The 26245-nt window shown below is 45.6% G+C and overlaps 1 protein-coding gene across 2 annotated transcripts in view; it reads right to left on the bottom strand.

The window, feature by feature from the left end:
- Nucleotides 1–13629: 13629 nt before the first annotated feature.
- RAP1A (RAP1A, member of RAS oncogene family) overlaps nt 13630–26245 on the bottom strand; it is a 309711-nt gene continuing 297095 nt past the window's right edge. Inside the window, exon 8 of one of the 2 annotated variants that reach the window (XM_069633309.1) lies at nt 13630–14360. The gene's annotated coding sequence lies outside the window, so the exon portion shown is untranslated. The remainder of the gene's footprint in view (nt 14361–26245) is intronic. The other variant, XM_069633310.1, reaches the window with a different exon arrangement.

Genomic DNA, 26245 nt, shown 5'->3' with positions numbered 1-26245 from the left:
CTGAAGTTGGACCGTTTCCCGAAAGCAGATGCTCAACTAAGGAGATCTGTGGAACTGGTATCCAGAATGGAGAGAAATTTACTTTACCAAATCAGAAGAGGCCTTCCATGCAATCCCATACAAACACAGGCTGTTCAGCGTCACCTCAACAGGTATTCACCACGATGCTCTTGCCACACATCCAAATTGGAGTGAATGCTAAATGATTGCAGATAACCAGATGGGAGTTATTACAGACCATCAATAACACTATAAAAGGATTCAACGCGATCAAGGAAGAGCTGAGAGCAATCAGACTAATGACCCTCCAGAACAGATATGTGCTTGACATGATCACAGCAATGGATGGAGGTGTTTGTGCAAAAATCAGAGAATCATGTTGCACATTTGTACCATCACATGAAGAAAATGGAACCTCATCAGAAGCCATAAGTATGTTGACAAACTTGAAAAACCAGATGAGCGATGAAAGTGATGAAGTCGACGATGACAGCTGGTTTGCAGACCTATTCTCATGGGTCCCACAATGAATGGCAGACGTATTCAAGTTTCTGGGAGCCCTACTAGCAATGGTGTTGCTAAGATCCTGTGTTATCAAGGTAATTGTCACAATGCCACCAGAAAAAGGCAAAGAAAGCCATAGGGATGAAAATAATGGTTGATGTCGAACCAGGGTGGAAGCCCAGAGACCTGACTGATGAAGAAATAAGAGACTTTGTGAAGGCCAGCAAATTTGCACCAGAAGGAACAAAGTTCACATATCCTAAGAAACTAAAACGATATGAAGGAAAATTTATCTACTGCAGTCCAAATGGACAATGTCAGCTAATGACATGGAACAAAGACGAACATGTGAAAACAGCAGGGAGTTTGAAAGGGGTGATAAAAATATGGACTCCAAAGACTCACACATTCACACCATCATGTACAAACCCTGATGACAATGAACATGACACTGAAGAACCAAAGGAAATAAGTGCAAAAGAGATCGCAGAAGTGGTCGATGAACCGACCAGAGGGGGTAGTGTAGAGGATGTCCCGGATATTGCCGGCACCCCATCCACCTCAGCTCGAGGTACCAGGAGCATACTCGCCAAGGTATGGGACGTATGAGGAGCAAATTAATCAAATTGCTGCACTGGGACTCTGCCCAGTAAACATCTGAAGATCCATACTGTTGAAGCGCCCATAACCAGACAACCCTGGACAGCACGGTACCCCATCAGACAGCCGTACCAGCCGCGGATACGAAACAAAGAGTACCTACAGACGGTCCATGCATGAAGAGACCCAAAGAGCCCTAATGGAAGGCCAGTGGAAATGACAAGGGCCTGAACAGACTTGTGAATGAACAAAAGCGGCTATCAAAGACAAGCACGCCAGTGCGAGTAACTACGAAAATAAATGTAATGGACATAGAGAAGAGACTGTTAAAACGTGAGGAGACGTTGCTACGAGACGGAAGCAACCGACCTGTTAAACGTGGGTAAATAGGCTTGAAACGCAAGAGGCTAAAGAAATGATACTGCTTGCAATGCTTAGTAGAAGATTAGAGCGGCAAGCGCCAACTATATATCTATCTCAATAAGGCACATTCTACAAGTGCGACTCAATTTTGTAAAAGCAGAAATGCACCCAGGTTGCCAGAGGCCTGACAGACCAAGTTTCGTAACCCAGCCAGAGGCAAGAGAAGGAGCGGAATCGAAACTCAACAAAGAGCAACTCATGCCTAGGCAATAGAGGTCATCCAGAGGAAGGGAGGAGAGCGTCAGCTAACAAGACTCAAACTTCAGAGCATACCAGCCTGCCCCATGAAGGTCATAAGGGGGGCCCATGCAGGTGGCGAGGCTGAAACAGAATTAAGTGCACTAAAAGCTGGAAACTGAAGCAGATTCATGGTGAACTAACACGTGACCAGCCAGGCGCGAAGAAGTACCACCGCCGGACGTCATCCAGGACCCGAGGATGCCATAACTTTTCCCGATAAGAGGCTACAGTTGAGGCCATACCCAGCCAACTGATTGACACATAGCCCTAAGATACTGATTGATGGAAGGGAGGCAGGGTGAAACTTGGGACACCAGGCACATGGGTGTCCATTCTGCATGCCGCTAATTAAAATGGGGATTTAGGTCTAGGGGTGTAACCTGGCCAATCACAATGGACCAAGTTATCTGGAGTCCTATAGATAGAACCAATAGGATGTCGTACTTGTAGTGACATCAGGTGTGATGTAGTGGGATGGGCGTTGACGCCCACCCGATAAGAATTATCCAATCCGCATGCTCTATTATCATATACAGATATAGCACCTATACTTAAGTTACCTTTCCTAACCAATCATATTGCATGTCGAGTTTTGTAGAGTTAGACGTCAATGATGATGAATATTGCCTATAAGAATTGCTGTTCAACTGAAGTTCGAGGAAGTCGGAGCGAGACAGGTCATCACAATGCTGCTGATTTCCTTTCATTTCTCTGTTTGATGTACTTGTCATTAAACAGACTTCCCTTTGCCAACCTACTGAGTCCTCATTATTGAGTTGTGTTGGAGTAGGTGAATCCTGCACCCGCAGTACTTACATGGTGCAGCTATCTTGTCTTACAAGTACTAGAGGGTGCGCACTGATCTATGGGCCCGTCAGTGAAACCACGCTCCTCTGTACACTGCCATTCGTGCCCCGATCAGTTACACACTTGTGACTAGTACGTCTGCTTGAAAATTGTGTTCCCCCCTGGAACATGTGCCAGGAGAAAAGTGTTCATTGTGGGCTAGTTTGGACAGCTCTGGAGAGAGTGGTCCTCCCTGCCTTAATGTAGAACATGGCTGTGGTGCTGTTTATATGAGCACAGTCTTCTCTACTATCCGTTTGAATGCTTGTAGAGATTTGAAGACTGCTAGCAGTCCTAGAAGGTTGATCTGTTTCTTGGTTAATGCTTGTATCCACACCCCGTGCCCAGTGTGTTGGAGAAAATGAGCTCCCCACCCCGGTAATTGATACATCTGTAGTGAGTAGCCTCGATTGCTGGGGTGTTGAACCGTTTTCGCTTTTAAAAAGGTTTTTCTTTGTACAACACTGCAGAGATTGAACAAGAGGATGCAAAGCAACCACTATATCGTTGCACTGACCACTTGCTTGGGACAATTGTTTCGTTAGCCTTTCTTGCATCGGATGCATGCACAACCTGGCAGGTGGCACAAGGTAAAGGCAGGAAGCCATCATTCCCAAAAGCTGCATGGCCTTTCACGCAGTTATCCGACAACCAACTATGTATTGAGGGATATGAAACAGCATGTTTTGTACCCCCTTATTGAGGATCGGGGGGGGGGAATACGAGGCAGTCTCCTGTTCGAATTAGTGCCCCTAGAAAATGTTTTACCTGACTGGGTACAAGACTTGACTTACTCGATTAAGAAGCCTAAAATGAAATAGATTGTTATTTAGTATTTTACCACCACAACTGATATCTGAGCGTCTATAAGCCAGTTGTCTAGGTAAGGGTACACTGGAATTGACTACCTTCATAGGTGTGCAACCACCACTAAAGGTTCTTTTGTAAACACTTTTGATACTGAGGCTATGCCGAATGGTAGCACTTTGAATTAGTAGTCTTGGTCTCCCACTTTGCATCCAAGGTATTTTCAGTGCGCTGGCAACATTGAAATATGAAAGAATTCATCTGCGTCTAATGTTGCCATGTAATCCCCTGGTAATAGAGGAATTACTTTGTGCAGCTTTGTCATTCTGAATTTTTGTGGCTTGATGTACATGTGTGCACGGCGCAGGTCTAAGACTGGGCGCATTGTTAGATCTTTCTTTGGCACAAGGAAGTACACTGACTAAATACCTTGGATTTCTTTTAGAGGTGGAACCAGCTCTATCACTCCCTTTTGTAGCAGTGTTAAAACTTCTTCTAAAATAAAGTGATGTTCTAACATTCTTGATCCAGGAGGATGGTGACGAGGGGATTCTAGGAATTCTACAATTACCCTTGGCAACTGTCTTTAGCAACCAGTGATCTGATGTTATCCCCTCCCATGTGTAGGTGAAAGATGTTATGCAAACCCATACTAGGGAAGGATGGCAGGGTACCTGGACTGCAGTGTCATTTGCAGGAGGGGGCAGTAGAGGCTCTAGGGGCTGTAACTCTGCCCAGACCTTTACCTCTCCTAAACCCTCTTTGTTGACTGCCTTGAAAAGGGGATTGGTTTGGGAGATTGTACCTAGCCAAGGAGGCTCCAAAGCCAGACTGCGGCCCATGAGAAACCCTGGCTGGGAAATGAACGCAGAGTATTGAAGGTGCCTCAATGGATAAAGTTATTAGAAGTTTATCCTTGTGTTTTTAGGGTTTCATTCTCCTTCTTGGCGGTCTCTCACCAGCCCACTGCCTTGCCAAAGAGGACAAAGAATCTTCAATAGGCATGTTTACTAAAGTACCCAGTCTCTCAGATTTGAGCCTTGAATTCTTAAGCCATCAATGGCGTTTGAGCAAGGTGCCCTTGGCCATCACTCTTTCATAACGGTCTGCTGAATCTAGAGTGTTTAATATTCTGGGTTACTGGTTTTCCCCTTCAGTAGATTGTCTAGGTGGGACCCAACTGGTTCAGGGACAGAATCCAGTTCATTTCATCCCACTGAGTATTATTACAGCTCACAAATAAAGTAGTATTTTTTGCTATGAGAGTTAAATAAGTCCCAGAGCTGATCATCAGTGGGGGAACAGGACCACCCTCATGTGTAACATCAGGAGAGTCTATAATGGTGACGTCAGAGCCATCCTGATCAGTTATCTGGATCATCATACCACAAGTCTAGATCTTCCACCCCCTGATCTTGATAAGTCATGAGAGGCTCGATTGTCAGATGAGGTTGCTCGGTAACGTCCACAATATTGTGTGGTATAAGGTTGACACTTTGGGGATTTAGCTAAAGGCTGTCCCCATGTCAAAGGTTTTTACTTTTCCATGAATGTTATGAGAACTTCTTCATAGCGTCTTTGGAACGTTCTCTAGACCAGGTTTCTGTCTTGGGTTTTCCAGGTAGAGGGAAAAACAGCTTCAGGGTCTTTGTTAAGCAGTTTGCTAGAAAGAGTTGAGTGTGTCTGCGTTTGTGAAACAACCGTCGAGGGACTCTGATGCAATAGCGCCCGTTTAGTGTTTTCACCTTGTGCTAGACATGGGTGCGTAACCGCAGCTGGTTTATGGTCGGTAGGCCACGAGCTGCCACCTGGCAGTGTGTAGCCTTTCAACACATACGTTGATGGCTCAGTGTTGTGTGTTTTTTTCAAGCGTGCAAGTGTCTTTGTCGCCAGTGGTATTCCCCATAGCAGCGTGCTATGACTGCCTTTCGGGGGCTGGGGACTGACACATGGGAGCCAGAAAGTTCCCTTGAAATGTCTTCAGCTTCTGAAAAGGAGCCAGCGCTGTCTTGGCCTTCCAAGTCTCACTAAAAGATGCCTGTAGGGGTTCCGGACTCCGCCATCAACGCATGGGTTGGTTTGTCGTTTAACAGTTTTGGGCCTAAACAACTTGAACGATGCACAACACCCCTCTCGGTGGTCTCGGGGAAGGCAGAGGTTTCAAACTCAATGGGTGTCTTTCCATGGGTACCTTCCATTGCAAGGTGGACAGAATTTAAAATAAGTTATCTTCATGCCGAAGCATTTTGCCGAATCGGAGGACTCGTCAAATTCCGCAGTTGGAAGGTCTTCAGGATGTTGGTCGAAATGTGCGAACTAACAGACTGTTGAGAGGTTAAAGTTCTAACGAACAACAAGAAAGTAGCAGCGCTACAGACTGCACCAAACAAGTTACCACGATGGAAAAAAAACAATCGCAGGGACCTCGATGCGTTAGGGATCATGGGTACAGTAGATGTCCCACTAGCGATATTCCATAAAAGCCCTGTCGACGTCCCTTTTCATACTTCAAAAACTTGTGCAAAGCTCCACGCCTACCATTAGATGACAGCCTACGCAAAGCACTTGATTCTAAGCAGATCCCCAAGACTGAAAAAAATAAACATCTCACATGCAACCTCAGAGCACTTTAAGAAAATGCAAACCAGACAGACAAGGGCAATCTAATTTTGTCAGCGAGCTAAACCAGACCAAACTGAGGATGGTGGGACAGGCCGGCATAGTAAAAAATTACCAACTAGTAATCATGTGTGTGGCTTATATCCACATTTGGAATCCAAATGCTTTGCACTGTATTGAGATGCCAAACTGGATCGTGTGCCACGAAGGGTGGCTACTGGAACTTTACACCAAAATACCTTGTGTTGTGGTGTAAACGCCATGGTAAATGAACCGCAAGTGAATTTTAAACTAGCCCAGAGTTAAGACGGTACAGCAGCTAGGTGGCAGTGTCTGCTGGGGAACATTTTAACCGGGTTGACATTTTTCTGGTTACACCAAATTGCAAACGCTTTTCACTTTTCCATTAAAGGAAAGTTCATGTAAATAGCTTTGCTTATTGCGATCACATCAATTAGAAGGCGTGAATCACAAGAGCTGTCCGTGTCTGCACATTTGTCACAATACTGAACACAAGGTACTATTAACAACCCATCCAAGGTTCTGGGATCAATTCATATACAAATTTCACACAAACCTAACCATCAAATTACTTGTATTCTTTCAGAATCTGCAAACCAGGGGAGAGGGCATTACGCACCAGATGTTCGCCAAGAAGTCATGTATTACCTCAACAGACCCAACGATTTTCTAAACTCGACCAATAAACATTGCAAGATGGATTGTTAGATTCATACTACATTTCAAACAAAACACTAAAATTCACCTGCAGAGCACATTCTACACTTAAAGTAGCAACATAAGCCTTTCTTTGCAAATTTACCACAAAGCCATTAAAAAAACAGCAATATGCACACACTTTTACGGAGCAAAATTGTGTAGACACAAGCAAGTTAAGACTTTGGTGGGTCAAGCAATTCTAAAACATGTGTTAGCAACGGTTCCTTCCACTTCACCTCCACAGGATACTTGATTATTATGCAAACATGTGAACCCAAGCAGTTTCACAAGCCTCACAGTACTTAACTGCAATAGACTTTCTGTGGCTTGTATCTGCTTAGACTCACTTACACCTGTTAACCCTTCCCACTTTGGTGCAAAAAGTGGAGAAATAAAATAAGCGGGACACCAACCATTTTACACCAGTCATGTCAGAAAACAATCCGAGTATTGATGCATGAGGGATCATGGGTACCTGCATAAGTAGGGCAAGGATAGTGGAACCAGTACAGCCCTGTTCGACGCCACCATTTCAAATTAGAAAAACTAATTATAATACACCAACCACAGCCTATGCAAAGCATGAATCTAGGCAGATTCACAAGCCCAAAAATACAGCCTGGAGTTGTGTGATGTGGCAACTATGGGGGGCAATTTTTGTGGAATATGTAGGGAGCACTTCCATGAATGCCTTGATGAAGTCAATAGGGCCGCCAGAAGTACCTTGAAGAAATTGAATACTATGCCAGAGTCTTGTAAGTTAAGCATGTAGTGTAGAATGTTAGCTAGAGAACATTCCAATGGGTTTAGCAATTGTGATGTGCACCATATCACAAATCTTTTCCACTTTTTAAAACAGTGCCTGGTGTTGGGTTTTCGTGCCGGACGATATCCATACACCTTTGTGGAATGTTTAAACGGCCAAAGACTTCAGGAGCCAAGCTGCCAAGTTCATTGATTGCAGGCGTGGGTGGAGAGATACCCCCTTGTGTTGTGTCAACATGTTGTACAGGGATGGGAGCTTGATGGGGGTCGCACATCACCAGTTTAAGCAGATATGGAAACAAAGGCTGTGTCGCCCACATATGAGCAACCAGGATTAGGGTTACTACTTGTTGGTGCAACATAACCAAATTTCCCTGACCAGTTCATCCAAAGGGGCATTCCCCTTGGACCCTGGCTGGGGAAACGTGGATGCAAAGTCTGGGCATTGAGCATTTAGCTTTGTGGTAAACAAGTCAAATTGGGGGGGGGGGGGTTACCCCATAGTGAGCATATTCCATCCAGGATTTATCTGTCGAGTTAACACTCGTGTTCTGGTAGAGGGCGTCTGCTTAACATGTCTGCCAGAGAATTCAGTTCCCCTGAAAATGTTGGCATGTAAGAAACATGTTCCGCTTGAGTACCCACCTCCATATCTTCTGGGATAGTTTGGACAGACAGTGTGCCTCCCTGCTTGTTCAGATAGAACATGGCTGTGGTGCTGTCTGAGGACCGCCACTGTCTGCCCCTGGAGATGTTGCTGAAAAGCCTGAAGAGCTTTGAGGACTGGCAAGAGATCCAGGAAGTTGATGTCTTTGGGCAATAGCAAGTGTCCACTGTCCGTGGACTGAGTGGTGGAGGTAGTGCGCCTCTCCACCCCACCCCCCCAACCTGTGAGTGAGGCATCTAGTTATGATCGCTTGGGCTGATGGAGCGCAAAAAGGCTTTCCTTTTAACAGGTTGTCCTTGGACCAGCAGCGAAGAACCCGAACCAGGGTTAGCTAAAGCACTGGATCTTCCCACTGTCCGCTTGCCTGAGAACACGGTTCGCTACCCATTCCTGCATTGGACGCAGGCACACATGAGGAACTAAATAAATGCAACAGGCCATCCTTCCTAGCAAGCGCGCTGCATACAGTTATCTGGCGACCAACCTTTTATCAAGGTAGCTGCAGCAGCAAATTTCGTACCCTCTAGTTTAAGGGGAATGCCAGCTCCTCTGGAGTCTAGGATAAACCATAGAAATGGTTTTGTTTGGCTGGGGGTTAGACTTGATTTTTTCTAGTTGATGGAGAAACCTAGATTGAAAAGAATGTCCATAGTTTTTGGCGTATTTAACCTGCAAATTTGAGGAGATTCCCCAGTGATCAGCCAGTCGTCCAGATAAGATAATACCAGGCTGGACTTGCAGGCGTTCTGCCCTACTGCCACCCCTCATGGTGAACACTCTTGGTGCTGAAGCAATGCCAAATGGGAGTACTTTGAACTGGTAGTGTACTCCTGTCGTCTTGAAACGCAGTTATTTTCTGTGCGCAGGGTGCATTGAAATATGAGAGTATGCATCCTTCATGTCCAATAACACCATGTAGTCTCCCCGTTTCAGGAATGAAATCGCCTCCTGAAGCGTGGTCATGCAGAACGTCTATGGTTTGACATTTACTGGGCGCATGATAAACTTACTTCCTTGTGCCAAAGAAAGACCTTAACAGATATCCTTGTTTACCTGATTGGCTAGGACGATTTCTATTGCGCCCTTTTCAAGCAGTGCCTTCATTTCCTCCAGCAGCATGGCTGTTTCTTCTGCCTTGGTGGGCGGTAAGGTGGTTTCTGAAGCAACTCGATGCAATACCAGCCTGCCACGGTGGACACCACCATTTGTTTGAGGTTATCCCCTCCCATTCGTGGGTCAATTGAGTGAGTCGGCCTCCTACTGAATGGGAGGGGTCCTTTAACAGCGCATCATTGTTTGGGAGAGGCTGAGCCTCTCCTAGGTGAGGTTCTGCCTCTGCCTTTTATTCCCCCCTTTGAAAGCTGAACGAGGAACCTTGGCCTCGAGACTAGTTCCAGGACGAGGACTGTCCTCCCCGAGAGTAGCCTGAGGAACATTGACCGCTCTGTTCCCGAAATCTCTTGAGTTTGGGGAACCCTGGTGGGAATAAGGTCTGTTAGCTGCCTAAGGGACATTAAAGTGTTGTGCTCTTCTTTGGCACTCTCCTCTATGGCCTTACCGAAAAGGACGTTTGGTTCTACTGGCATGTTCAGGAGGGTTGCTTGGGTCTCTAGCTTAAACCGTTACTGCCTAAGCCAGCAATGCCACTGCATGTCCTTTCGGCTATGATGCATCTTGCATTGTCTGCATCAAGGTTGTTTTTTCAGGATGCAGCTTGAGATTTGTTTGCCTTCTGAAACAGTCTTATGCACTTGGGCTTTTAGTGGTACTGGGACGGCCTGTAGTTTCAGCTCGTCTTATTTGTGCCATAGCTAACAAGGTTGTATTGTTCGGAATGCTGGTCTGGTACACTGCAGAGGAAGCTACCCTTCTCCCAAACATGTAAATTGTTTTTAATCTCCTTATTTGTCGAGGCTTCTGTCAACACCAGGGGAGTGCCTGCCCTCTTTCTAGTGGTGGGTGGCAACAACCAGCGCATCTGGATTGAGCTAGCCTCTAATGTACAGGGGGTCAGTGGGTGCGGGCCTGAACAGTTTTTCCATTCATGGGTTGACCGGCCTTGTAAGATTAGGCGTTATGAGGGCTGGTTGAATAAGTCTCTGGATTGACTGCAAGAGGTATGAAAAGTGTGGCTGCCTTTTTGTCCCCCAGGATGTTTTTCACCAAGTCCTTGTGTCAATGGTGAAATGTTGCACCGCCTTTAGTAACAATTCGTTATACTGAAGGTTGGTTGCAAACTGGCGAGTCTGCAACCGACTTATCTTGATGGTCTGGTGACTACTATATAAATGTAGTAGTCATCGCAGTACTGGTCTTTATCCTGGGTATAGAGATCTCCCAGAAACCCTGCTTGTTCATTAGAATAAGAGTCTTGCGATGGGTCTCGATACCGAGTGATATCTTGGGGTGCTTGTGGCTCAAGGCAGCATTTATTTGGCAGGGGGTGGCTCTGCTGATGCTCCTGGCTGCGAGGCATCTCCGAGTACTGTTAATTGATCTGGGTGTCTGTCCATGAAGTCCACGAAACAGGACATTCTCCTTAAGATCTTATTAAATTTTTCTGGAGTAAAGCGACACACTGGTGGGAAGCCCGAGAGGACAGGGCCCTGGGAAGGGGCGACATCTTTAGTAGGGGTGGTTTTTGTGGGTATGCTGTCTTTATGGTGCATAGCCCCAGAGAGGGTGTCTAAGGGAGTAGAAGACTATCTGGGTGAACTCGGGAGTTAATGATGTTGAAATGTGTTTTTTCGGCGTTAACAAGTTTTGGAATTAGCACTTGTATTTTCGGCACTTTTTTTTTGGAGACACTGATATGCCTTTCGGCGCGTAAAAGGAGGGACTTTATATATGCAGTGTCTGAACCACACTTCTCTGTTTTCGGGAGCAGTCAATAGGTGAAAGCTTGCACGACGGCCCAGAGGACAGTCCGCAACCTGAGGCTTTACCCCCGGTCACCACATGGGCCTCAACGCTGGACAGTGTCTTCGAGAGTGGGCTAGGTCTTTAGCGCGTTTGTGCTTGTGGGTGCCATGGTGCCGGGTGTCTTCTCCATCACAGGACTGCCGGCCTGCTTCTCGGTGCTGGGGGCCTGCACTCTGGCCCCTGACCACCCTCTGCGCCACTCAGGACTCCGAAACTGACGTCGCTGGAGTCTTCCATCATGGCTATGGAAGCCGCGGCATGCATAGCTTGTGAGGCACAGCGTTTTGTCTGCTGACCCTTTAGGGTTGTTGGACGGAAAAACTGACAATATTTACAGTGCTTTTCGGCGTGATCCTTGGGGAGACCGTGGTTGCACGCGCAGTGCACGTCTTTCCACTGGAACTTATAAATGACGGAGGGACGAAATTGAAATGGGGTTTGTACCTTATATTTAAACAGGTCAGTTGGGTGGAAAGAAAGGTCAACGGTATAAACAGTCTCGAAAAGGAGTCCGTATATAGAACCTCCCCCTCGCTCTACTGTAATGGGCCAAAGAGGCCGCTAAGGCCAGGTCTGGGCGTCGATCGATCAGTCATTGACACTGTGGGTGTTCGTCAGGAGCCGTTGAATGGATGAGCAGTCATGCAGTGAGGAGAATAAAGGAAAGGAAGAGATTCTACCAATATAACTCTTGAAATCAAAGACATCGGCCTAGGAGAGAACTCTGCATTTGCGACCGAATGAAGGCATAAAAATAAAATGAAGGCCCACAACGCATGAACGACCATAGGTACAGTACACATCACACTAGGGAATGTATTACTAATCACGCCTTGTCGACGTCAATTTGAGTTTCGAAAACAAATCTTGTAATACTCTGCGACTTCCACTAAATGTCGGACTATGCAGAGCATGTGAGCTAAGCAGATCCACAAGCTCCAGAAATTATATTACCCAGATGAGGAGGTTCCATGTGATGTCCCTGCAAAAATGTCACCAAAAAAGGGCATTGGTTTGCAGGGACATTATCACATTGACTGCAATCCCAAAACCCCACAACCCCTGCTCCCCTGGACCCTAGTCATATGTTCACGATATATAAGGTCGCCACCACCTGTTCATGGCGACCATATGTATGGGGATAATATTACTGGATACCGATGAGGCGTGTGCAGATTTTCAGTATTGGACTGTGAGCTTTATGAACCTGGCGATCATCCAATACTCAATGTCTAGCAGACCTTTGGAAATAGCAGAAAGTTAATCTTTGTTACAAGACTGGCCGAGATGAACTAGTTCATCATCCACACAGGAATGCAAATAGAGTTGGTGTTCTCCATTACGGCCCATCAGAGGTTTCCAAGTGTTGAAAAGTAAGGGGTAGAAAAGCTTTCAGGTACTCCACATGGAACAGGACTGGAACAGGACTGGGAGGCAAATTTAAATTTCCCAGTCTCGTGCTCTGTGTCCTGTGTTCAATAAAAGAGCTGAACCTAATTGTTGAACATCTGCTATGGAATTAAGTCTCTGCAACAAAATGGGATCGTCAGGATTGTTCAAGGCCACAGAGGTTGGGTAGCATGTGCACAGTTCGGCAGCCAGAGTATTCCATCTGAGGAGTATCGTCCCAAATGGAGACCAGTGCAGATTCAGCTTTGTCGGGGAAGAACTAGAGATGTGTATTAAAATGCATAGCAGCAGAAGGCGGTGCAGCTTCATGTTGGTCATTAGGTGAGCTGGGTTTCACTGTGGATGCCATGTGGTGGAAAGTGCACATGTGACATCCGCATTTACAGCCATCTAAACCTAGGTACCCAAATGACTTGTCCAACCAGAGCTATGAGGCAATGTACCTATGCGCAGGTGAGAAATGAATGAACATTTGCAGACAGTTCAACTGTGCATCACTAGCTATATTCCGTAGAAGGACACGGTTTGGGCGTAGTAAAGCCTTCAGGGCATTTTCAAAGTCTAACCAGTAAATAAACTAACAGTGGTCAAAGTGTACGAAAAGTAGTGGAACTATGCTCCCTGCTAGCCTTCACCTCTTCCCCACACCACCTCCCTCACACAATACACACCCTCAAACACATGTTTCTGCTGTTTAAGGGAACGTTCAGTTCAGCGCACTGAAAGTGCAAGTTTCAACTGCTTCCTACCGTTCCGGACGGTTTCTTTTTTTAAAATAAATGTATAGGAGCAGTAAAATTTAAAAAAGTACAGGAGCACCGCTTCCAACCGCTCCCGCTCACTTCGACCACTGAACTAACAATAAGCCAAATAGCTTACTTTCCTACAAGACGCAAATGAAGCAAGCACATCCTGTATACAAAATGAAAAAGGTGCAGTCGGAAAAAAAAGGGTACTCTTCAAAAAAAATATTGGGCATCAAGTCTGCTGAGACTCACTTTGTAGCTCTAAATTTAAAATGCTTTTTTACACTCCACTTAAACAGATATTTTGTATCAAATAAACTGTTCTGGGTTAACAAGGAAATAAAACCACAGTCAACAAAATGAAAATGTACTAAAATTTAATCATTCATAAAAGCTGTAATTTAATCTGTGACAGTAAAACACAAGAAGCAATATTAGAGTTGGTTTAGTATATCATTTTAGCTTTGAAAGCCATACAAATTAGTTATACCAGTTTTCCTATAAAAGACCCATTTTTTTCCAAAGCATTATGCACAAAACATGTTTTTAATTAGAATATAATGGCAGAATGAAAATGATATTCCATGACTTAAATATAAAATGAAGTCACAATGACTCAAAAAAGTTATTTGCTGCAGTGAGTCCATCAATGGGAAATATTTATATATTTTCTTATATATATTTATAAAGTAAAACTGTAACGGTTAAACTTTTAGTGCTTGGTGGGGAAAGGGTTAGGGAAGGAACCATGGTAAAATAATTTCTTAATTATAGCATCTTGTAACTTTGAAATGTGTCCATGCTCTTTCGCATAATCATTCAACGCGAGTCAAGTTCATTATTTTTTATTTTCACATCTGTCATAACCGCTACTGCAAAAGGAGAAATACTATTGTCTTGTTTTCCAAGAGAGAATATACAGAGCAATTTTCGGTTTTTCAGGGACCTTGTGCAGACCAGGAGGAGATCACACTTCTCCACAAATATAAAACAGGGGACGCCTCTTCGGAGATGTGAAGATTGTGGATTTTATTCTGAAGTCTGGGATGCTGGCACTTGCCAATGAGGCAACAGTTCTTCATTCCGGTAAACTGGATGAGGGAATAAGAGTGAGAAAGAGGCTTTAGGTTGGACTCCAAGATCATCATGAAAATATTCTCTAGTTCCACATTTACAGATGCTCTGAAACGAATACTGTGGAGATTAGGCGCAGTATAAAGGCAGATCAACATTTACCTCCCCCTTTGTAGGCAGCACTTAGTTCAAGTTTTTCCCCCAGAACCCATGGTCGCTGTAGTGCCAGTACCATCTTTAAGCACCTAACCCAGCTCCCCATCTTAGTCTCACTGATTTAAGTAATCACAGTCTTCTGCGCCACAAACATGACACAACTATCCCTTGATGTTTGCAAAAGATATCCTTGTAGCAAGGGGGAGAAATCATTTGGGGTCATTAGTTGGCTCACACCACTAGTCACTGTCCACCCTCTATGGGCTCTGCCCTTTCTCCTGCAACTGAAGTCAGAAACCTTGGAATCATCTTCAATGCCTCCCTTTCCTCCCGCATATCTCGGACCTTGCCAAGAAGGCCCATTTTCAACTCCACCTCCTCAGGAGGTATCCTTCCTTTCCTCACTTTTCCACAGAAGCTCAATGTCTCTAGAGCCCTGGTACTCTCTAGGCTGGACTGTTGCAACAGCCTCTTCCTTAATCCCCCTTCTTCCTCTCTCCACCCCCACCAGCTTGTCCAGAATAGGGCTGCGAGACTTACCCTTCGCCGCAAGCCCAGGGACCATACCTCCAAGCCCTAAAATCACTCCACTGGCTCCCAGTTGTTGCAAGGATCAAAAACAAATCACTCTGCATCATCCATAAGGCTGTCTGGGGCCAAGAACCAATCTATCTCCAACTTGCTCTCCCCAAATACTTTCCTTCCAGATCTTTACTCTCCTCCGGCTCCAACTCTCTGCAGGTCAGGCGCTTTTCTAAGCAGCGAGCTAGTGGCAGATCTCTGCCGACTCCCTCCTCTGGAACAGTCTCCACCCCCCCCTCCTCCCCCGTCTTGAACCGGTCTCACATTCGGGAAGCTCCTCAAGACTTTCCCCTTCACCACCTCCTTCCTGCTCTCACTCCCGTGCTAATACCCCACAATCCCTGAGATTGGTGGCCTGGGACCTTGTGTCCTTCTGGGACCTTGTGTCCTTCTGAGTCCCGGCCTTCTACCCCAGCCCAGCACTTGCCTTCGGGAACCCACTGGCTTGTGTTCTCAAATGCCTGCACTTATTATTGGCAGGTAATCACTGTACCAAGCAATCTCTGCCAGGCACTTTGCACTGACTGAGGAACTTCTCTTTGTGGAATTCCCAGCACTTACCCCCCTTTCTCTCTCTGCAAGTATATGTTCTGAATGCTCACAAGGTCTAGTAGGAACGCCCCTTTTCCCGTTCATCAGTTTATTCCATCTTCCTTTGTTCCCGTGTTCCAGACCCTTTTCCCTGTGGGCGCTTTGAAATACCATTCCTTGATGTACATGTGCTTTACAAATGCTCAATAAATAAACGTTTACTGCTGCATCCACTTTCCTGGTACATCCAGCTTTAAATCCACAAAGTTTGTCTTATTGTTTGCACAAAAAAACAAGTTACTAGAGCATGACATCAAGGTTTATGAAGTAGAATGATTGTCTAGCAGAAAAATACATTGAACGAATTTGGACATTTCATCAGGCGCAAATAAGCAAGCATGCTTTTTATACATCTGAGTTACGGTCGTTTTTAATTCTTAAATAGTTAATTTCAGAGTGGGTCGCAAATTCTTTCCGGATTCAACCTCCACCCATACATTTTAAACATCCAATAAAAATATAATTCAATAAGTAGTTCCTGCACTTCAAGCTGTAAGCAAACATGTTCATATGGAACTAAAAAGCAGGACCAGGGTGATTGAGGGTGAGCACCGCTTTTAGATCAATAGTCAAAACACTTCATTGTGTGTAGGCGCGGTACAAATGCCATATCATATCAATTTTCATAATAGTACAAAAGGTAATCAGAGCACACCTTGGCACAAAGTTACAAAATACTGGAAGAGAGAACAACCACCCAATCTAGTTCAAGGAGTGCTCACGTACGGCTCTCGTATTGCAGCTCCATAGGAGACCTGTACGTTAGCACACCTTGAACTAGATTGGGTTTTAGTTCTCTCTTCCACCAAAAAGGAGGACACCATGAGCGCCAATATCCTCAAAGCCCCAGTTTGTAAAAGGGCTACCATCTCTCTCGCGGGAGGTAATGATATGCCTAGCACGATTCGTCTAGAGGCGTTGTAGGAAAGGCAATCGGTTTGGAGTCAGCTATTGGTCCACCAGACTCTGGTAAGATGAGGAGGAAAAGCTGTGCCAGGTTAGTATAAACTGGATGCATCTAGGCACCCATCACTTTTAGTGTGCAATATACTAAAGGGCAGAACAGGCTAGTTTGTGGTTGCACGATATCAAATATCCTATAGTTCTTGACCTCTTTAATGGAGCTACTAGACTCACGATTGTTTATTGGCCTGGCTAGGATAGACCTGAATAAACCATAATTATGTCCAAGGGCAAAACATCAAAAGTGCCAATGTCGCGGTCTAGAGAAGTATCCAATCCACTGGCTCTGCCAAGGTCCTGAGACTGCTGTAAAAAACTATTTTCCCTCAGTGCTTCTGTTGGAAGTGCTTGGTCAAGGGTGGTAGTTTGAGCCACTATGGTGAAACCACAGCGTGGCCGGTACTCTTAAGCCACTCTGGGTTCAGAGAACAATCCATGAATCTTCTCCCTTGAGCAGGGAAACTCTTTGCCAGAACCAGGTTTAGCGTCTAAACCTGGAATCTCTGGAATCAACCTGACGTCCTAACCCCCGGAACAGGGTAACCTGAGCGTTGCGTCTGGAGTCCTCTTTAGTCCTTGTGTAGGGTATTTTGTGATGAACCTAATGTTTGCTAGAACTGGTGTGGAACCCCCAGGAAGTTTGCCCGGCCAGAGTGCCCCAAAACACAAAATCACTGACTGATCGATCCTTGTGCTCGTTATTTAAGTCTTTGAAGGGCTGAGGAACCCAATGCCACCATTGAGTCGCAATTAGGACAAGCACCCCAGTGCTGGTCTGGGCCTAGGCACTCCAAGCAAAATGCAGGAAGATCAGACATTGCATAGCAGACTGCAAGGAGAGTACTCCTTTTGATCTGGCAAAGGTGGTTGGAAACAGACCGCAAAACCCAGTACCAAGAGATACAAATTAGAAAGAATAAAAGGGCGGAAAAGGGCATAATGTGCCGCATGATCCAGTCCTATCCACGCAATCACAAGCACTGCAAAACCTATGGAAGGCATGGGAAGCAACGACATAGCCATGCATGAGCTCAGCTTCACAAACAAAGCTCAGCAACTATTCCAGCCCCGTAGGATGGTTTGTTATAGAAGTATGGATTCAAGGGGATGGGATGCAGGAGGTGGTTTAAATTATGAACTTCATTCAAAGATTGCTGTTTGAATCAGTAATGTGTAATCCATCTAATTGAGGTAGGTAATTGGTTCATCCAGATCAGGTGTCTGCAACCTTTCTCTCTCCAGGTGTACAATTCCCATCACCCCTAACCAGAACAGTTCATGGTGAGGGATCTTGCGAGTTTTAGACCAAAAGAGGCACAGGTTACAATCCCCTGATATAGGTGTTGGTCCACCACATCTTAAGTCATAAAGGAGCCAGCATATTGGGCATCAACTGTACTGCCCTGAAGTCGTCACCACTGGCATGAAATGTGGTTCATCACAAGCGAAGGTGCAGAATGTTAGGCATGGAGGCCATTGACGGCATTTCTCTGCAATGTTCTTCACTTTGAGATAAGAGCACAATTTACGGGGTCCGTTCTAAACATGTTCCTCGTTTTATTTGTACCCACGTAGTGTGTCAACTTAAAAAACTGACAGTGATTCCATCAGACAAGAGTGCTCACACGAAAAACTTACCAGGATGCACTGACCTCAATTGGAGCCAATTAAAGGTCCGTGCCATATTACCCAGACAATTATGTCCCAAGAGGTCATTGTTCTAAAACGATTGACAGCCCTTGCCTTGAGACTGTACTTCCAAGATATTGCATGGAATCTGTTGCATATTATTGAGCCAATTCACTTGGAGTCGCAGGAACAAAGTCATCCTGGATTATGTCCTCTTTTCTAGGTTTCCTTCTTCGAGCCTCTGCAGTCCTTGGCATTTTAAGTGTGGTAATGTATAGCCCACACACCAGCTTTGGTCACTAAGTACCTTATTGTGCCATATGCTAATGAAAACTGTCCTGAAGAAAGTGGCCATATCCACATCAGTTCCGCTGAAAACGGTAGACGGTGGTTGCTACATTGAGGAGGCTAATATCTACCTATCCGCACTCTGAGCAACCTTTTAGTTACCACGTTCCCTGCTTAGAAAAAGTACTTGTGAACCAAGAATGTGGATTTGTGTTTTGTATTCTCTTTCTCCCAATAGTTGTCACTCCTCTTGACAACCACCTTCTGATTGGGATTTTCCTTTGTGTTTTTTACTCAAGTAACTAAGGAAATTCAGTTAGTCTATGGGATATTAAATCATTAACTACCCACAATAGTACTACTGACATTTTGCCCTAGTTCTTTTTTTAAAACTATTTCGCCATGTACTCATGCATGGAATAATGTCGCCTAGTATGGACAGGGTTGACATGCTTACCTAGATATTCAACAACATTGTTTGAAAACAGTATAAGATCTTAGTCAAAAACAACTCTTACCTTTTTATTCTGTTCCTATATAAGGAGCCCACAAGCACACTCAAGGACTAGCAACGGGTTATGCAGTCATAGCAAGAAAATCGCTATAGCCTTCTGTCCTTTCCTACAAACCTTGTCCTCCAATAGCCACTTCTGCTGCAGAGAAATATACAGTTGTGTTTTGCTCCTCGTTGGTGTTAAAACTACTGCCAAGTTACGGCATTACCCTGTCCACTGTGAACCCAGTGCCACGCAGCTTGTGAACGCCCCGTGAGAGACCAACCACTGAATCATACAGTTAATGAGAAGGTAATTTGCAACCACAAGCAGAGTTAACAGACAAGGCGGCAGCAGAATACAGAAATGGAAAACCTTCAAGGACCTCTTCAAACAGTGTATCCAAGAACACCGGTTTATTTTGCCAAGAGACCACGCCTTCATGATACAGCCTCAGGTGTTTGACATTCTGGGAGTCATTAAGGTCCTGCATGCAGCCCGAACAGCCTTGTAACTGCGAGCTACAGGAGCATTAGGCCATCAAAAAACATGGATATCATAATGAACAGGCAGAAAGTTAGTGTTGAAATTTGACGTGCAATCTAGATTTGCGGTACGTTAAAAATGAGCGCCTCCTCCCCCAGAGGCAGCTCCTTCTCACTGGGCGATGCCTGGTACCCGGGGGCTGCTTTTAGATCCTGCCCATTACCCATTTTGATTCCTGAACACTGACACATGAACATCAGAGTCGTAGTGGGTGAGCTCTTGCGCTTGGACAGCTGTTGCATGTAGACTTCACAGAAGTGCATACGCGAAGCACCAATGCAACTGGTTCCTTCCTGAAAAGGTGAATGCATCTCATGCAAGGTTCCTGCCTTACTGAAAAGGCGAATGCATCTCATGCAAGGTTCCTGCCTTACTGAAAAGGCGAATGCATCTCATGCAAGGTTCCTGTCTTACTAGAAAGGCGCATGCATCTCATGCAAGGTTCCTGCCTTACTAGAAAGGCGCATGCATCTCATGCAAGGTTCCTGCCTTACTAGAAAGGCGCATGCATCTCATGCAAGGTTCCTGCCTTACTGGAAAGGCGCATGCATCTCATGCAAGGTTCCTGCCTTACTGGAAAGGCGCATGCATCTCATGCAAGGTTCCTGCCTTACTGGAAAGGCGCATGCATCTCATGCAAGGTTCCTGCCTTACTGGAAAGGTGCATGCATCTCATGCAAGGTTCCTGCCTTACTGAAAAGGTGCATGCATCTCATGCAAGGTTCCTGCCTTACTGAAAAGGTGCATGCATCTCATGCAAGGTTCCTGCCTTACTGAAAAGGTGCATGCATCTCATGCAAGTTTCCTGCCTTACTGAAAAGGTGAATGCATCTCATGCAAGGTTGCTTCCTTACTGAAAAGGTGCATGCATCTCAGTGCGAGGCTTAAATCGCCAAAAAGCAAAAGGTCCAAATTCGGACTTAAGAAATTGGTTATAAAAATAAATCACAGGGAAAATGGTGCTTTCACTGAGGCCAGTGCAGAAAAGGCAAATGAGCAACTGAGCCAAGCAGTTTGCGAAGGAGAAGCATTGTAAAGAACCGCTGTTCTCACACTGGTGAGACTGGGCGGCATGGCAGGGGGTCCACTGCTCACCAGAGATCTCAGCAGTCGGCACTGAATAGGTGCAACTGGATTTGACATAATCGCTCTTCTGTACAGAGCTTTAGATGCGATTGGCACATAACTTCTGGGTCTCATCCACTCCACCAATACAAAGAGGCCCAACATCTGGCAGGCAAACATATGAATCGGCACAAAAACTCATTACGCACAGAGAGCGGCCAACCGTTCAAATCCTAGAGGTCGTCTTTAAAAGTCTATTCCCCCAAACAAGAAGCTATCCAGTATTTGAACAGCTTTGCACTTCAAAGAATAGGACGCTAGAGCGTCGCCGGGTTTGCCGTGCCTTTGTTGTAATAAATATTTGAATATACTTTTAAACTTAAGCGCATTTAATTCCACCAAATCCCCCAGCTCACACCCCGCAAGAAAATCTCCGTGCCGGCATTCAGGCATTCCCCGGTCAAACCTGCCTCAAAGTAACGGGCGCATTAGGACACACATTACTAAAGGAGTTGCTCAGAAAATGGGACAGCTTCAAGTCCTTTTCCAGTGCTCCGAGTAGCAGTGCTCTTACCACTGGCAGCGCACCTCTCACCTCTGCAGGCAGTGCACACTTCAGAAGTCTTCAGAAACTGGATTGAAGTCAATGGCGCGTCCGACTTAATGTAGCAGTAAATCACCTAATGCTGGATTTAAAGGTCCAAGCATTATTAGTGCAGCCCACTAATTTTCTCGGTTTATCCTATAGGGCTACCATAGTAGACAGACATCACAAGCAAAACAGCAAATAAAAGTACTGTATGTGCCACGCAGTTCACTGGCAGACCAGCAGATGGCAACCCAGGCTTTCTATAGAGCTTTGGAGGTCGGGGAGGCTAATTAGCATAAACACTGTACCGATGATTAAAAAAAGCTTGCTCCAGGATAAAGAACAAGCTAAAAAGGGAGGGATGCATTTTAAAACCTGCCAAAAAAATTAGACGCATAAAAACAGAAATCTGGATGTAACACAGGAAGCACGCTTCAGGCAGAAGGGCAACGGGCCGCTTCCACTCATACTTTGCAAGCAAATGGGGCAATGACCTGCACAAACATCCGCCGAGTGCACCAACACATGCAGCCTTCCCCAGACTACCAGAAACCTCCACGGGCGAAGCACCTAGACCCCTCTGCTTAAAGGTCATACATCAAAGCAGCCAGTGCTGGCCCTAGGACTTGTGGGCCCCAAAATCAAGTGTGCGTCTCCCCTGAAATGCTCACACGCAGTGATGCCCCAGGAAGTGACTTGACAAAATAATTTCATACTGGTGGCCACCATGGGAAGTTAAACCACGAGAGACATGCCGCCATGGCGTTCCAGAGATGAATCGTATGATTTTATATGCAACCACTCACACTACTCTCATAAAAACACGGACAACAGATAAGAAACCAGATTTGATGGGAAGCTGTGAGCTAATTACAATAGGGCGAATTTGAGGGACATTCTGACCAGGTTGTGGAAGGGAGTAAATGGAACAGTCACCAGAGGCGCAACGTGCCCACCCTGGAAGCAAGACGCGGAGTAACAGGTTCAATCCCCGGGTTTGTGCAATTACAGAGACAGATTAAGGACAACCAACATTGAACATTTCTTAGCGCAGGTAGACGGTACAACCAGCTGCGCTACGGATGTGACCATGATGGGTCAAGTGCAAGAGTGGAGGCAGAGGAAGTGAGGGACAGAAGGTGGTTAGAAGAGAAAAATATTAACTTGAAGGCAGATTAGATTTAGGTTAAGAGGGTAACTCGGAGGAGAGGAGGTAGTAGGCTTTTACTTTGGTTTTGAACAATTCTGTGTGGACAGTTTCTCGGATGTCCAGGGGAAGGACATGCCATGCAAGTGGAGCAAGAAGAGAGCAGAAGCAAGAGGAAGCACAGGGAGGGGGTAGCCACAAGAGTAGTAAAAGAGGCAGCGCAGCGATTAGGAGAAGGCTTGTAGACTTGGATAGAGGCGGCTAGATACAGTGGTGCCTTACCGTGGATAGATTTATGAAGAAATGTAAGAAATGTAAAACTGGCCTATTTTGCATCGTCTGTCAGAGTTTGATGATGGTACGAGGAAGCAGGTGTGGGAATTGAAAGAGTCGTGGTAGTGAAGTTAGGGATCTTGTTGAGAGGATAGAGCACAGTAGTGGAGACCAGAGAGGATGCTGGTACAGTACAGTTTAGAGGTGACAAGAGTGGTTAAAATATTGAAATGCAGGAGGTGCCCGATTTTCCTAATATTTAGGTTGAGATGAGCTGCAGGTCCAGTTTTGGAGATGAAAGTAGTGTTGGGATGGACATTCACATATCCCACACCCATAGGAGCTTTAATGTAAGGCAAAAACCCCTATGAAATAGTGTTGTGTAAGGGGGGAGAGCAGCACTAGGAAACTCAGTGCGGCAGCCATATAGCGCAAAGTGATGCATAACACTAGGAGACATTTAGGAACGCCATTTTGTATTATGACAAAAACACCAGTCAAGCTCCATGGAAAGATTTAACTAGACCCAAAATCATTAAGACTTAATAAGTCCACACCACCAGTTCTCACGGAAGTCCACTTCCCTCTTGTCCTTCACTGTTGCAAACATTTAGTATGCTTGGGCAGAACGCGCCCTGCCAAGGCCATGAGACACCAAGTTCCGTGCAGTGCCCATTCATCACAACCAAGCTGCCAGCAGGCCTCTAACCACCACCCAGCCAACCCAGAGCCGGAGCCGGAGCCCACACCACTGACCAGACCACCACACCCCTGCATTCCATGATAAACAAGCTGACCCTCCCAGTTCTAGCATAAACCGTCAACATAAAAGATCCAAGCATGTGCGACTTTCACCCCTTAGCATAAAACACATCCTTTGTAACGCAAAACACAGGGAGGGATAACTTAAAGATCAAGGTAAGGGTGGAGGCCTTGAGTGCGGGCGGTGCAGCATTAATGAAGCCCAGAATGTGTGGGCCAGTACAACTATTTCTTCCTCCCTCCCCCCCCTGCACCAAATACCAAGCCACCCAGGTGCACGCTACAGTGATGTAGCAGGCTTACTGTGTTAGATTAGATTTAACAGTGTATATCGAGCAACCTGACCTTCGCCCACGGAAAGGAAGCCCAGCTCACCCGCGTGGAGCCTGACGGCAGAGAAACCAAGCAATTGGAGCCTGGCATTCCCTATGGAGTGGGCCCATGTTTATGGTCACTCCAACCAGTGGCGTTCATTTATCCTCTATGTGACGCCACCTGGCTTTTTAAGCTTCTATTTGTGCTAAAATAAACCAGAACATTCGAGCAGCAGAGTCCTTTGCTGATATTTTGTATTCTGTACAATTAAACCTAGTTATCCTTGCAAAGCCATCTCCTGGCTTATTTCCCTAGAAGGCTGTATTCACTATGGAGTGTGCATAAACAGGGACTTGCCTTTAGTAGAGAAGGTGTGAGAAGGGTCATAGATGATGTCAAGGTTTCCATCTAAGAGGTTAGGGGAGCGGCTCAGGTGGGAACCAGATGGGCAGGTGAGAGGGTGCTTTCGCCAGGGAAGAGCACCTCTGTTTTTGGTAGAGTTTAACATCAAAGTGTGCAAAGCAATCCAATTATTAAATGGCAGAGAAACCGTTAGAAAGTGAGATATCAGAAGAGATTTCAGGAACAGAAGATTTGGGTGTTGTCTACAAAGAGTTGGTATGAGAACCCAAAGGAGATAAGTGCCGCAAGAGCAGACGTGTAAAGAGGATCAGACTCAATGCAGAACCTTGTGGAAAACCTACAGTTAGAGGAAGTATTGTTGCTCCAGGAAACACATAATTGGTGAGGTGCAGGATAGGATTCAGCCCAGGCAAGAGCTTGATAAAGAATTCCAAGAAGACAGTATTAAGGAGATCAGAGTTATCAAGTGTTTAAGGCAGCAGACGGATCAAGGAGAATGAAGAGTTTAGCAGAGGCAATGAAATTGGACACATTCAGGTTACGTTCCGTGGAGTGACAGGAGCAGAAACCTGCTTAGAGGGGGGTCTCGAAGGTTGTGGATGTCGAAGAAATTGGTAAGCCTGTTTAACACTACCCTTTGAAGCACTTTAGAGTAGTGCAGTAGGAGAGACAGGGCGAAAGTTAACCAGTAGGTTCGGGTCAGCCCACTGCTTTTTTAGAGGAGAGGACAGGCGTTTTGAAAACCGAGGGAAAGCAACAGTAGTCAAACAGGTTTAAGAGTTCAGCAAGGTGAGAAGCCACAAAATAGGCAATAGACTTGGCAAGCTGAGTAGCGAGAGGTCTGATGATGCACAAGAGGAGCTAGCCTTCACCAGTAGAAAATTCTTGGTCTCCCACTTTAGTCACACCAATACTGACGGAGGCAGGGGATCATTGTAGAGTAGGCAGAGTGTAAAATGTAGCAGATGGAGTGTGTGAGGGGTTTGGAAAGAGTCATTAATACTGGAATTTTTTGCCGCAAAGTATTCAGCTTGGTCATTAGCTGTTTGTGGAATTGATAGACTTAAGAGCGAGGAGTTTAGGGTGGCCTGTAGCCAGCGAGGATGGTTAGAATGAGTCAGAGGGTTAGGTATAACTCCCTTTTCGTTCTATCAATAGTATAATGGAGTTTATTTTTTAGTAGTATGGACTAAAAAAAAAAGTATTAACTTGTTGTCCTGCCCATTGTGGTAGATAAGGCACAGTACGAGCAATCTTTTTTTAGTCAGGCAATAGCAAATAAAAAGCATTATGTAACAATCCTGAGGTGCTACAGGAATTAGGTCATTAAAAAATGATGGAACAGAGGGAAGTCTAGTTGTCAAATAAGTCGCACTTAAAATCGGCTTTTCAGTTTTTCATTTTGGGATAAAACATGTCCAATATCATTGACCTACTTTCATGTAGAATATCCGAAAATTGCTGCGGCTGCCCTATAGATTAGCAGGTGCCACAGTGAGTGGTACGACAATGCATTAAGTACAGACTGGGTCAGTTTTATCCATTAAGTCTCTGGACTACAGTAGATCAACCCTCTGTTCAGGGGGTGTGGGGAGGGGATGTCAAGCTCAAGGTATGGCTGGAGGGGAGCAAGCTTTTCCGGGGGCGTTCCGGGCGGGGGTGGCTTCAGCAGTAGACTGGTATACAGGCAACTCTGGAGATTTCCCAGTGGGCCTCTGCACCATGGGCCTGCAGTGTGGTAACCCCAATTTCTGCTCTTCCTTCTCCCTGCTCCTCTCTTTCTCCTCTTATTCCCCCAAATCCCTTTGTAGTAAACCATTTCTATAAAGCTTACGGTATGCAATTCCACATGTCTGTTTTTTGCTAGGTTATACTACTTTTGAATCCCAGCACAGGGACAGGTGTATTAAAATTCACTATTTAGACCTATTGTTTACAGATTTTCTTCTGGGGACCCCCTCAAAACTTAGGGGGGCCAGGCGTGCTACCTCAGTGCAATATGGGGGCCACACTGAAAAACATTTCCAAGGCCACCCTGGGGACGAGGGGGGAAATGGCCTCCATTTCCAGGACTAGGAGGGGAGTCTGGCAGCCCAGACTGTTGAGAATGAAGGTGGGCGGGCGGGGGGGCGGAGTGGT

This window comes from Ambystoma mexicanum, chromosome 13 (assembly GCF_040938575.1).
Source record: "Ambystoma mexicanum isolate Mex_15411 chromosome 13, UKY_AmexF1_1, whole genome shotgun sequence".
Classification (NCBI taxonomy): domain Eukaryota; kingdom Metazoa; phylum Chordata; class Amphibia; order Caudata; family Ambystomatidae; genus Ambystoma; species Ambystoma mexicanum.
The sequence above is the reverse complement of the archived record's forward strand: the minus strand, read 5'-3'. Positions and strand labels throughout refer to the sequence as shown.